Source organism: Schistocerca gregaria, chromosome 1, assembly GCF_023897955.1.
Source record: "Schistocerca gregaria isolate iqSchGreg1 chromosome 1, iqSchGreg1.2, whole genome shotgun sequence".
In the NCBI taxonomy this organism is placed as follows: Eukaryota; Metazoa; Arthropoda; class Insecta; order Orthoptera; family Acrididae; genus Schistocerca; species Schistocerca gregaria.
In genome coordinates, this window is record NC_064920.1 from 265,874,137 (window position 1) to 265,888,901 (window position 14,765).

Here is a 14,765-nt window from a genome sequence, read left to right on the forward strand (position 1 = left end):
TCTTAAAGTATGCATTTTATAGCCCTTGTTTAGTAGACACTTTTCCCTGGTTTAGGTACGTACTACCTCCTCCCAAAACATGGAAAACGAAGAGCTTGCAGTAAAAGAGGTTTGTTTCACAGAATCGAAAATGAAGTACTCATAGCTCTTAAGGTACGAATTTAAAACGCATGGGTAGTAGACTTTTTTGCTTCGAATGAGCGTTTCTGTCATAGCCATGAACACTGACCATTCCTCCTGGGATGATCTGTATACACTGTTTCGCGAAGATAGTTCTCATCTGAATCCAGATATAATTTCAGAATCTCTGTATCGTCCTCACTTTTCATGTAATAATGATTTCTGTAAAAGTTTACAGCATCCTACGTAATACAACTTATGCATCCGACGAAACGACACGCTCTCTCAGCAAGACTTTCAATGTAGGTAGCAAAAAAAAAAAAAAAAAAATAACAAAATAAAATGCTATCAGGACAAAGGTATAAGATTAAAGGACCGCAGGTAACATTAAAAAAAGTAACGAGTCATGCCTGAAACATCTTTCGTTCCTGAATTCCTGCAATACTTTGCGTCAAGAACGTCGCTCAGTAAGGACCAACAGTAGTAGTAAGACATTGTGGTACTTCATATCCTTTGATAAAGCTTTTTCATTTGAGAAATGTGATACTGAAAATGTTCACCATGTTTTCCACTACTGGTACTAAGGTTATCATGGTAAATGCCCAAATCATCATTCAGTACACGGTAAGTGACATATTACATCCAATAAGGTGGAATGATCACTATTATTTTTGTATAGTATCGCCATAGTTGTCTGCCTTATGGCTGCCTAAAAAATTTATTGTAGGTATTCTTGATAGCCGGCCGAGGTGGCCGAGCTGTTCTAGGCGTTACAGTCTGGAACCGCGCGACCGCTACGGTCGTAGATTCGAATCCTGCCTCGGGCATGGATGTGTGTGATGTCAGGTTAGTTAGGTTTCAGTAGTTCTAAGTTCTAGGGGACTGATGATCTCAGAATTTAAGTCCCATAGTGCTCAGAGCCATTTGAACAATTATTCGTGACAAACAGACACGACATTCTGTCAGCATCACTCAGCACATCAAGGATATGTTCATAGGACATTAAATTAAGTAATTTGCGGTACTTCTTTAACTGAGGTTCACTGAACTCTTGAAATGCCTCTCAGAAGCACATGGCTTTCACAAAGGTTTTGACTAGACTACTAGCCTATATCTGCATCAAGATCCGTATTCTGCAAACCACTGTGAAGTGCGTGGCACAGCGTACTTCTCATTGAATGAGTTATTAGGGCTTTTTCGCATGAGCATTGTAGATACCCTTTTTTTTGGGGTCAACAACGGCAACGTTTATCACGTTATTCTATCCAGACTTAGGTTTAAAGAGCTGGTTATTTGTTCCATAATAGTGTCTTTTCTGCCTTTTTTTATTCTCACTCTCTGCACCAGATCTGAGTGCCAAGTAAAACTGCAATTACATTGAGATCTCTACTTACAGGATGATCTCATGATGATGCTATAATGTTTCACTGGAGGGTGTGATGGGTAAATGTATCAGACTTATGCCTCTGTGTATCTCTTTTACTGCAAGCTCTTAGCGTTCCCTGTTTTCGGAGAGGGATGAGGGGTATGATCAAAACAAGAAAAGAATATCCAGTCAACATGAGCTGTAAAATGCATACTTGAGAGCATCTTTGCTGCTGTGAAGCACATCTCTTCTAATGGAGAGTGCTCATAAAATAATGTATACACTACAGATACCATGTGTACTGGACATTTTTCTTGTTTTGGTCCATACTAGAATATGTGAAAATGTGGAAACCAACAAGCTTGCAGTGGAAAAGTTTCACTGTCAGGAGTATCAGAACGACTTTCGCTTATAACTATCGACTCTTCTCCATTACCGCTGAATGTCTGTAACATCATCACTGTATCCTTGTGCATACGCCATTCGTATTTCTCATACAGAATAAGTCTGAGTAGCAGTTTAGAACTTTAACATGTGTTATTCAGATTAACCATATGAACAATCAGCATAGAAGGAAATTTGTTCCCATTGTAAAAAAAAAAAAAAAAAAAGAAGAAGAAGAAGAAGAAGTACAGCTTTCACAGTTCATCTCGTACACGCTGCAGTCTTGGCAGTGAATCTCCGTAACGGATTCGATATCATTACTACCACGTCACATTCTTTGGAGAATATTCATAAAACACACAATGCTCGTAAGTGTAAGCTCTCTGGACCTGCGTAAAAAAAGACTCTACCCTTTTAATCGCGAAACTGAAGGCTCAGTCTTTTGCTACGGCGTATTTAAATCACGCTCAGGGACGCTGAGAATCTCTTAAGACGAAAAATATGGCTCTAATTCACAGCTCCCTTGAAATGGTGGGTCAGCGGACATGTCTCCTTCGCTGTCTTCTGTCTGTCTGTGTGTGCGCACGCGCGCGCGTGTGTGTATGTGTGTGTGTGTGTGTGTGTGTGTGTGTGGTGTGTGTAGTGTGTGTGTGTGTGTGTCACTGGTGTCGATAGCTCTTCACTGTGACATACAGCTCTTATAGCAGATGTTCCAGTAGAATGCTGCACAGTTTTCTTTGTTTGCGACGTGAATCCATACATTTTCGACACAAAGAAAGTCCATTGCGGGGTCTGTTCGTTAACCACAAATCGATGAAACTGCAAATGATATGCGATCCTTTTTACCAGCTTCTAATGTGTGTAGTATGTGACTGACATTAATATTGGAACCGAAATAAAGTTAGTAGCACTTACAAGAAGATTTAGTTCCCATATTTGTAGTTTGAATTAACTATTCATGTAAGTTCCTTTACAAAGTTGCGAAGCGTTTCTTTCTTTAACGCAAAACACACACAAACCTTCATGAACTTACAAGAATAAATAGTCACTTCCAGCAGTTGTCAGACCTCTCAAGAGAGATGTCTGGAAATAAAAGAGCAATGTGATTCAGAGTGTTCAGGCAGGGCTCTTCGGTTATTCTGCTAAACAGCCTTCTTTGCCTCGAAGTAGATTTTTGAACCGATGTTTATGTGTGGTAATTCCTTGTAAATTCTTTTACGTCTGAACAATTAAATCAACGGAATATTTAAGGTATTCCACAGAAGAATAACCAATACGCAGCGTTTTGATACACAGGGTAGCGTGTCACAAGCAAATTGAGCCCGATTACCAAAGCCTATTTCATTTTCGAATTCTACGCCAACAACGTAGCAGCTAACACCATTTACATTATCTGTAACGAAAATGGTGTCGACCAGTGCTGTTAATACCACAACAAATAAAGTATTATGTTCTCTATGAGAGTGCAGTTGCATTATTAATTCATTGAATTATTAATAGTTATTAACGGTGACTTACAATGCATCAGGAACTCATACAGAACAGAAAACGTCACAAAATATGGAGAGTGTAGGATGTTAATTCAAATCTGCGATACCAACAAACTGAAAATGTCTTCAACAACGAATTCCTCTATCGCTAAACACTATGTAGAGCCAAAATGGCATAAAAGACAGAAATTCCAAGAATTTAATTTTAAGTTTTGACGTCTGAGAGTACATATTATCATACAAAAAATTTACTATACTCGTATATTATTTTCGTTGTGATCGACAGTCAGATTTTGTCCAGTACTGAAGAAATTGTAATTTTTATCAGTAATCATTAACTATCCCATGGTTGTGTAACTCCACTGCGCATGGAATACATGGAATGTATGAGAAGAATGGTATACACACTATGTCATCACCGATTTTCATTTAAGTTTAATTGTATCACACTATTCTTGATACACTGTCCTTCTAAAAAGACTAATATTATAGGCGTGAGTCGAAACAAGGCCCCCGGAGTAGACAACATTCCATTAGAACTACTGACGGCCTTGGGAGAGCCAGTCATGACAAAACTCTACCAGCTGGTGAGCAAGATGTATGAGACAGGCGAAATACCCTCAGACTTCAAGAAGAATATAATAATTCCAATCCCAAAGAAAGCAGGTGCTGACAGATGTGAAAATTACCGAACTATCAGTTTAATAAGCCACGGCTGCAAAATACTAACACGAATTCTTTACAGACGAATGGAAAAACTGGTAGATGCAGACCTCGGGGAGGATCAGTTTGGATTCCGTCGAAATGTTGGAACACGTGAGGCAATACTGACCTTACGACTTATCTTAGAAGAAAGATTAAGAAAAGGCAAACCTACGTTTCTAGCATTTGTAGACTTAGAGAAAGCTTTTGACAATGTTGACTGGAATACTCTTTTTCAAATTCTAAAGGTGGCAGGGGTAAAATACAGGGAGCGAAAGGCTATTTATAATTTGTACAGAAACCAGATGGCAGTAATAAGAGTCGAGGGGCATGAAAGGGAAGCAGTGGTTGGGAAAGGAGTGAGACAGGGTTGTAGCCTCTCCCCGATGTTGTTCAATCTGTATATTGAGCAAGCAGTAAAGGAAACAAAAGAAAAATTTGGAGTAGGTATTAAAATTCATGGAGACGAAGTAAAAACTTTGAGGTTCGCCGATGACATTGTAATTCTGTCAGAGACAGCAAAGGACTTGGAAGAGCAGTTGAACGGAATGGACAGTGTCTTGAAAGGAGGATATAAGATGAACATTAACAAAAGCAAAACGAGGATAATGGAATGTAGTCAAATTAAATCGGGTGATGCTGAGGGAATTAGATTAGGAAATGAGACATTTAAAGTAGTAAAGGAGTTTTGCTATTTAGGAAGTAAAATAACTGATGATGGTCGAAGTAGAGAGGATATAAAATGTAGACTGGCAATGGCAAGGAAAGCGTTTCTGAAGAAGAGAAATTTGTTAACATCGAATATAGATTTATGTATCAGGAAGTCGTTTCTGAAAGTATTTGTTTGGAGTGTAGCCATGTATGGAAGTGAAACATGGACGATAACTAGTTTGGACAAGAAGAGAATAGAAGCTTTCGAAATGTGGTGCTACAGAAGAATACTGAAGATAAGGTGGATAGATCACGTAACTAATGAGGAGGTATTGAATAGGATTGGGGAGAAGAGAAGTTTGTGGCACAACTTGACTAGAAGAAGGGATCGGTTGGTAGGACATGTTTTGAGGCATCAAGGGATTACAAATTTAGCATTGGAGGGCAGCGTGGAGGGTAAAAATCGTAGAGGGAGACCGAGAGATGAGTACACTAAGCAGATTCAGAAGGATGTAGGTTGCAGTAGGTACTGGGAGATGAAGCAGCTTGCACAGGATAGAGTAGCATGGAGAGCTGCATCAAACCAGTCTCAGGACTGAAGACAACAACAACAACAACAAGCGACGTCAGCGCAGTACTTTCGGTTGCAACTTGACTAACAGCTGTAAACAAAAGATGAACAATCGACGAGTCAGCTGTGAGCAGACGGTGTAGTTGTAGTCTGACAACGCTGTTGTGTCAAAAATCTTAATGGAGCAACGTCTCTAAATCAAATGTTGAAGACATTCTCCAGAATGTTTTGGAGAAGAGAAATGTACGTATAAAGTTTGTCGCACACACCTCGGCTCTCAAACAAAAACTGCGATGCATGTACGCTTGCCATGACTTGATTGAAAAGAAAAATGCGGCCAAATGTTTTCTGGAAAATATAATCATGGATGACGAAACTTAGTGTTATCAGTACGAACCTACCACAAAACGACCTAATGCATAAATTTATACAAAGGCTGGACGCTTTTATGACATAACCACCATTCAAGACAATGTGACGCAGAAGTTCAACATCCGACATAAAACGTTTCTGACATTTTCACGTTGTTGCATGAACATTCTGAACGTTGTAGTGAAATGGGGTGTGGGGGGCGGGGTGGAGAGGGAGGGGAGGCGAGTAGGGCATACGCAAAACACCTAAAGCGTAAGACCACCGATTTAACCTTTTTGAATTTCTTGTTACTCTAGTCTCGAAGTTTTTATACTGATTAGGTATATACATAGCATACTACTCAGAATTTATAAGATAACTTCGATATAAACCTGTTTTACGTTGGTCTCAGAAGTCGCCGTTCTCTTATGCCTGTTGAAGAAAACTTCATTTAGTTTTCATTTAACACAGGCACATCATTAGTGTTGCAGTTACCACAAAATGACTGGAAACTGATGTTAGTGGGACCAACAGAAAAGTGAAGACTAAAACACACGAAAAAAGGCTAACATAAATTTTGCCTGACACCCATACGTTCCATTTCTTCCCGACGGAAGAATAATGTGCGTGAGTGATGCAAATATCTTCGTTTTTAATAAAAGCTATGTCGTCGAATTACTTAATATTCAGTTACTTCCAAAGAAATACCATGGTGGAAAAGACATATAGTACACAACAAAAAAAACTAATAAATATTACTTTGATGCTGTAGTTCTTCGAAAGGAATATAACTACGTGGTCCTTTCCACATTAACTAGCATATTATTTGCAATACACATTGGAATATTGTGTCATAATGCAGCTCAAACTCTGCAGCGAGTGGAGTATAAGTACTCCAACGTTAATTTAGATCGTTTCTGCAAGAATAAATACTAAAGTACCAGTTGTTACATTTCTTATATATTTTATAAGTAACTCAGACTTATTAATTCCGTTCTCTAAATAGTTGATACAAAGCCTGCCGTACTGTATTAATTCTGACTGCTAATTTTTCCATATTTCCCCCCTGTTCACATTTTACTTATTTCATTTTAGCGACTTAAATATTCAGTTAATGACTGTAAGCTTGGTTCTTAATACAGAGTGTTTAAAAAGGACAAACGTATTTGGAACTCATATACAGTATTTACTAAACTGTAAACACACAGCTATGAAACTTGGGACATATATTTACATTCTCTAAGTTCAGATTACAGATTTTTCTATATGTCTTTCACTAACATCACGAATAATATCACATCGATACTCGACTTCTTCCTGTACTCGAGTAAACGTGTCCATCGTCTCTGATGGTATGATAGTTCTTCAAATTTTCTAGCTTTCGTGGTAGTCACTGTGCGTAAATGTTGTCCTTAACGAAATCCTACATGACGAAGTCACAGGGCGTCAGATCCGGTGACCATGGAGGCCAGGTGAGAAGTGAAAAGTCCTGGCTGTTTCGTGACCAATCTAACGGCTCAGTATAATTAGATATTTACACTCTAGGCATCTTTAGTTACGGGGAGCCTCATGTTGTTCAAAATGGTTCAAATGGCTCTGATAATTATGGGACTTAACATCTGAGGTCATCAGTCCCCTAGAACTTAGAACTACTTAAACCTAACTAACCTAACAACATCACACACATCCACACCCGAGGCAGGATTCGAACCTGCGACCGTAGCGGTCGCGCGGTTCCCTCATGTTGTTGAAAAATGGAGTGCTCGTTTAGCTAGTCGATTTTGTAATATACCAAGATACTGCTTTCCATCTAAGAAGAGTGGGCAGCAAACATAGTAATGGGACATCGCACCTCTTCATTCTGTTCCTGTGGGTTCTGTAGGCCCCAAATTCAAACGTTGTGTTTGTTTACTTTTCCAGTACGGTAGAAAGTCTCTTCCTAACTGAACACGATGCGTTGTGCGAAAGTATTATCATTGCAACACCACTCTGAAGTTCGTCAAAAAACGTCACACGTCTCCATGTGTCGTCATGACGTACAGCCTATAACAGCTTAACTTATACGGTAACAGCTATAGCTTGTACTGTTTCATAACCAACCGTCTCAAAAATCCCAAATTGTTGTAAGCAGTTGTAACTCCCGACTGGCAGAACGAGTTGATTTTATAGAGCTACGATAGAAAGCGGTTTGAATTCATCCGATATTTTCAGCGGAAATAAGAGTGAGGGCAGGGTTCTTCCCTTTACATACACATCGTGTGTCGACGAGCTGTCTATACCATATGCGAATGTTCCATCAATTCTGATGGTACTTCAACCTGAAACGTCTTTGTTTGAACTGTAATCACGGACTTACACTTCGCGAACTCGAGAACAAAATGGTTCAAATGGCTCTGAGCACAATGGGACTTAACTTCTAAGGTCATTAGTCCCCTAGAACTTAGAACTGCTTAAACCTAACTAACCTAAGAACATCACACACATCCAAGAGGCAGGATTCGAACCTGCGACGGTAGCGGCCGAAACGTTCCAGACTGTAGGGCCTAGAACCACTCGGCCACCCTGGCCGGCGAACTCGGAAAAACGCCACACGTGTTACTGGTGAGGCTCGACGGAAGAAGAAACAGCTTCAGAAAGGAGTCGATCAATGGCGTACATCATTATTGGCACTGTTATGAGCATCTAATATACCGTCGGTGAAGAAACAATACCGAATAAGTAGCAAAATAAGAATTTTACGTGAGAGACAAAAAACTCTCTAAAATGCCTAATACACTCCTGGAAATGAAAAAGAACACATTGACACCGGTGTGTCAGACCCACCATACTTGCTCCGGAGACTGCGAGGGGCCTGTACAAGCAATGATCACACGCACGGCACAGCGGACACACCAGCAACCGCGGTGTTGGCCGCCGAATGGCGCTAGCTACGCAGCATTTGTGCACCGCCGCCGTCAGTGTCAGCCAGTTTGCCGTGGCATACGGAGCTCCATCGCAGTCTTTAACACTGGTAGCATGCCGCGACAGCGTGGACGTGAACCGTATGTGCAGTTGACGGACTTTGAGCGAGGGCGTATAGTGGGCATGCGGGAGGCCGGGTGGACGTACCGCCGAATTGCTCAACACGTGGGGCGTGAGGTCTCCACAGTACATCGATGTTGTCGCCAGTGGTCGGCGGAAGGTGCACGTGCCCGTCGACCTGGGACCGGACCGCAGTGACGCACGGATGCACGCCAAGACCGTAGGATCCTACGCAGTACCATAGGGGACCGCACCGCCACTTCCCAGCAAATTAGGGACACTGTTGCTCCTGGGGTATCGGCGAGGACCATTCGCAACCGTCTCCATGAAGCTGGGCTACGGTCCCGCACACCGTTAGGCCGTCTTCCGCTCACGCCCCAACATCGTGCAGCCCGCCTCCAGTGGTGTCGCGACAGGCGTGAATGGAGGGACGAATGGAGACGTGTTTGGCGCCGTACAGGTGAGCGCCACAATCAGGACTGCATACGACCGAGGCACACAGGGCCCACACCCGGCATCATGGTGTGGGGAGCGATCTCCTACACTGGCCGTACACCTCTGGTGATCGTCGAGGGGACACTGAATAGTGCACGGTACATCCAAACCGTCATCGAATCCATCGTTCTACCATTCCTAGACCGGCAAGGGAACTTGCTGTTCCAACAGGACAATGCACGTCCGCATGTATCCCGTGCCACCCAACGTGCTCTAGAAGGTGTAAGTCAACTACCCTAGCCAGCAAGATCTCCGGATCTGTCCCCCATTGAGCATGTTTGGGACTGGATGAAGCGTCGTCTCACGCGGTCTGCACGTCCAGCACGAACGCTGGTCCAACTGAGGCGCCAGGTGGAAATGGCATGGCAAGCCGTTCCACAGGACTACATCGAGCATCTCTACGATCGTCTCCATGGGAGAATAGCAGCCTGCATTGCTGCGAAAGGTAGATATACACTGTACTAGTGCCGACATTGTGCATGCTCTGTTGTCTGTGTCTATGTGCCTGTGGTTCTGTCAGTGTGATCATGTGATGTATCTGACCCCAGGAATGTGTCAATAAAGTTTCCCCTTCGTGGGACAATGAATTCACGGTGTTCTTATTTCAATTTCCAGGAGTGTACATTTCACAGCGGCACTATATTTGCATGTAGCACTACAAGGAAATATTGGATCAAATAAAAATGTGAAACAAAAAATACGCTTTAGAAAGCTTAATTACGGTATTTATGCCATGATCTGCTACTTACGCAGTATTTGGTCAGTCTCCCGCCACGACTTGACGCATTCACGTTGGTGTCTGGTGCCGAGAAAGCTAGTAAGAACACGTTTTGGAGCGTCAATCTTTTTATTGGAAGATTTCATAGAAACATTTTAAATAAATATACTGTTTACATAGTTCTGATAATATCTGCATATTTCTTCAAGAAAAATCCTAAACGTCACGCAAAGCAGCAATAGAGAATTACACTGCACTGACACTTGTCACACAGTTACCTCCGCGATAATAGGAAGAACAGATCTAAGTTGTTGTAAATGATCCCATTTGGTTCTCTTGATTTTCAGTCTTTCCTTGTATAATTTTGAGAGGCAAACATCTCGAAGAATTTTCCTCAGACGCCTCGCTAATTCTTGCCACACCTCGTTGAACGAGCACTTGTAGTAAATAATACCATTTGGGCGGTACTGTAGCGCCCTCAGATGGGTAACTGTAGGCTCAATTTTTACAGCTCTTCCAGGCCTAATTGAGTCGTACAGCCACAAACTTTTCTCTGTGTAGTTGATGAAAAAGGAGTAATCTAGGTAATGGACTTCGTATGGCTGTGGTTTTCTTCTCGCTTCTTTAGATATCATAGCGTATTGGCTAGGAAGTGTAACGTCACGACCTTTAAGCTTGCACTCAATGGAACAGTGAACTGAGTCACATTCCAGCTGCGTATTCCCTTTCTCCAAAAACTTTCCTGTAATTAATACTCCGGTATCAATTGCTAATCTTAAAAGAGCATTTGATAATATCACATTTTTGTTCTGATATGTGCAGGCGTCAGAATACAGAAGGATTTGAACGGGATTTGCCTTAATCGTTCTGGGTGGGATGTCCACAATGCATGAAGCAAAACATGATGCAACCAAATCACCTTTCATAGAACCATTACATACTGCATCACGACTTTCTAAGTTATACATTGTAAAGTTAGGAACAGCCCACTTTGTTTTATAATGAAATGCACTTGCACTTAAAAATGCAGCTACTTTCACGGCCTGTAAGTCCATGGTGTACACTGAACAGAGCTTCTGCTGGGCTTCTTTCTTGTCAGCTGATAGAAAGCACTGAAGCTGAAATCGTTTTAGGTAAGGAAAGCTGGCTAACAGTGGAAATAAGTTCATCCGAAATTTTTATGTAGGACGTAACCGTGTTCAGGAAAGGATGGATTGGATACAGTTGGTGGTGAAGAGTTTATTGCAGTCAGAAGTAATTAGCTTGTAGCGAAATAGAAGTATATAGTTCGTGTGAGTTAGTATCCGTACAGGTTACAACTGACAATCGTCAACCGGAAATTTGAGTCTCATTTTAAATTGATACCCATCATACATCTGTAGTTGTTAGTGACTTTGATGTACGTTCGGTGTGTTGGTATAAATACATGATTAAAGTCGGAGCAAGGCATAAATCTTTGCCCGTAATCGTTCTGAATACATTCTCAGACGATTATTTCGAATAATTAGTTCAGGAGCCCACTCGAAGTGTAAATGGTTGCAAAAATATACTTGACCTCTTAGTAACAAATAATCCTCAGCAAAATCCGAACCTCATGACGGATACAAGGTTAGTGAAACCAAACCCACGAAAAATAAACGCAAATTCATCCATTTTAAAAAAGTAGATAAAAATTCGCCTGAGGCCTATATAAGAGACAGTCTCCTTTCCTTCCAATCTGAATATAGAAGCGTTGACCATACAAGGGTGAAATTCAAAGAAATAGTATGGACACCTGTAGAGTAGCAAATACCAAATAACTTAAAGGGAGATGGTACTGATACACTAAAAAGGCCAAAATACCGATGAAGACGTAACGAAAAGAGCATGCCATACTTAAAAGAACGCATAATCCTCAACACTGGCGAAATTTTACAGAAGCTTGAAATGTAATGCGTACTTCATTTGAGAGACACTTGTAAGATTTTCCACAACGAAACTCTTTCTCGAAATTTGGCAGAAAACCAAATGAAATTATGGTATTAAGTAAAATACACCAGTAAAAAGACACTGTCAATACATTCATTAGGCGATAACACTGGTGATGTTACTGACAATAGTGGCACTAAAGCAGAGTTCGAAAATAAAGTTTTTCGAAAATCCCTAACCAAAGAAGACGAAGTAAATATTCTGGAATAACCAAGAGCAACTGCCAACATGAACAGAAATGGATACCGTCGGTGTAGCAAAGCAGCTTAAATCACTTAATAAAGGCAAGGCCTCCGGTCCTGATTGTAAACTGGCCATGTTCTTCCCCGAGTATGCTGACACAGTAGCTCCATATTTAGCAATTATACACAACCGATAGCTCGTTGAAAGATCCATAACTAAAGAATGGAAAGTTACACAAGTCGTACCAATACCCAAGAAAGAAAACGGGAGTAGTCCCCTAAATTGCAGACCCATTTCGCTAACGTCGATTTGCAGTAGGATTTTGGAACATATCCTGCGTTCGAACACTGTGAGTTATCTCGCAGAAAACGATTTATTGAAAAGCAGCAATTACGGATTCAGGAAATATTGTTCTTCTGAAACACAGCTAGCTCATTATTTTCACTAAATAATGAGTGCTTTTGACAGATGATATCAAATTGATCCCATATCTTCAGATTTCCAGAAGGCTTTTGACAGAAAGATCCCTGTCAGAAAGATCACAGTCCGTAGTAACTGACGGAAAGTCCTCGAGTAAAACAGAAGTAATATCTGGCGTTCCCGAAGGAAGTCTTATATGTCTTCTGCTGTCCCTGACCTACATAAACTGTTTAGGAGACAAACTCAGTTGCACTCCTAGATTGTTTGCAGATGTTGCTGTTATTTACTATCTTGTATTCATCAAATGATCAAAAAAATTACAATACGATGTAGACAAGATGTCTGTATGGTGTGCAAGGTGGTAACTGACTGTAAGTAATTAAAACTGTGAAGTCATTCACATGAGTACCTAAAGGAATCCGCTAAATCTCGATTACACGATAAATCTCACAAATCTAAAGGCTTTAAATTCAACTAAATATTTAGGGATAACAATTATGAATAACTTAAGTTTTAACGATCACATAATTAATGTTGTGGTTAAAGTATACCAAAGATAAGATTTATTGGCAGAACACTTAGAAGATCCAACAGGTGCACTGAAGAGACAGCTTACACAATGCTTGTACGTCCCTTTCTGGAGTATTGCTTTGCGCTATGGAATCCGCATCATATAGTATCAACGGAAGATGTCGAAAAAGTTCAAAAGAGATCAGCTCGTTTGTTACTATCGCGAAACAGTGAAGAGAGCGCTCCACGTATACGTGAACTGGGTTTGTAAGTCATTAAAATAAAGGAATTTTTCATTGTGGCATGATCGTTTCAAGAAATTTAAGTCAACAGCTTTCTCCTTAGAATTCGTTGGTGCCCACCTGCATAGGGAGCAATGATCATCAAAATAAATTAAGAGAAATCAGAGCTCACACGGAAAGATTTAGGTGCTCGTTCCCTTCCAACAACACCCCCCCGCAACACCCACGGCCTCCACCATCCCCACTGTTCGATTGTGGAATGGTGGCATTTCTCTGCCAGGCACTTCATTGTGAACTGTAGAGTAATCATGTAGCTGTAGAACTGAATGTCGAAAAGACTGACCCGGCTTACAAAAACGTCAAAACAGTTTTCGGTGAAACTAAAAACAAGAGCGAATACATTAAGAGTGTAATGAGAATACTCAAATTAAGCGCAGAGGAGAGGGCATACAGAAAAAAAGAGTACACTACAGTCTACTAGAAGAAGATGGAGACGTTATTGAAGAGGTATGGGATTCAGTATTAAAGGTGGAATTTATAACAGTTTTGCACGACTTTGGATCAAATAAGGCAGAAGGGACAGACAACATTCTTCGGGTCTTAGGAACTATCAAAGCTCCTTAGAGGCAATTCTGACGTTGCTTTGAAAATGGAAGCAAGAAGAAAAATCAAAACACATTAAGCGTTCAAAATTCTATGAAAATAATGAATAAGGCTGAAGGAAAGATGGGTACAAGACAAAACATGAAACCCAAAGAGGGAAGAAGATCAACAACTAAGTACTCGGATAAAGAAGACTGAAATATAGAGATGTAGTCTTTGCCCTTACTCTTCAGTCTACCCATTGCCGAAAAAATGACGGTAATAAAAGAACGATTCAAGAGTGGGATTAAAATTCAAAGTGAAAGGACATCAATGATAAGCTAAGCTAATGACATTGTTATTCTTAGTGACGAAGAATTACAGGATCTGTTGAATGCAATAAACAGTTTAGCGGCTTTTGGATCGAGAATAAGCAGAACAAAGACAAAAGTAATGAATAGTAGCAGAATTCAGAATAGAAAGAAACTAAACATCAAAATTGGCGAAGTAGTCAAAGTTAACAAATTCTGATATCTTGGAAGCAAAATAACCAATAACGGACGAAGAAAAAGCAGACTATCGCAAGCAAAGACGCCATTTTTGCCCAAAAGAAGTTCACTAGTTTCAAACATAGTCTATAATTTAAGGTTGGAATTTTGGACAATGTACGATTAGATCTCAGCATTTTTTGATAGTGAATCATGGAAAGTGGGAAAATTAGAAAAGAAATAATCGAAGCATTTGAGAAGTAGTGATAATAGTGACAAATTAAGTGGATGAATGAAATCAGGAGTGAGGAAGTTCTCTGCAAAATCGGTGAAAAAAGTTACATATTGAGAACACTGACGAGACGAAACAACAGGATGGCAGGAATTCTGTTAAGACATCATAGAATAACTTCCATGGTAGTTGAGGCAGCCGTAGAGGGTAAAATCTGAGTGGGCAGACAGAGATTAGAGTATATCCAGAAAACAACTGAGAACGTTGCCTG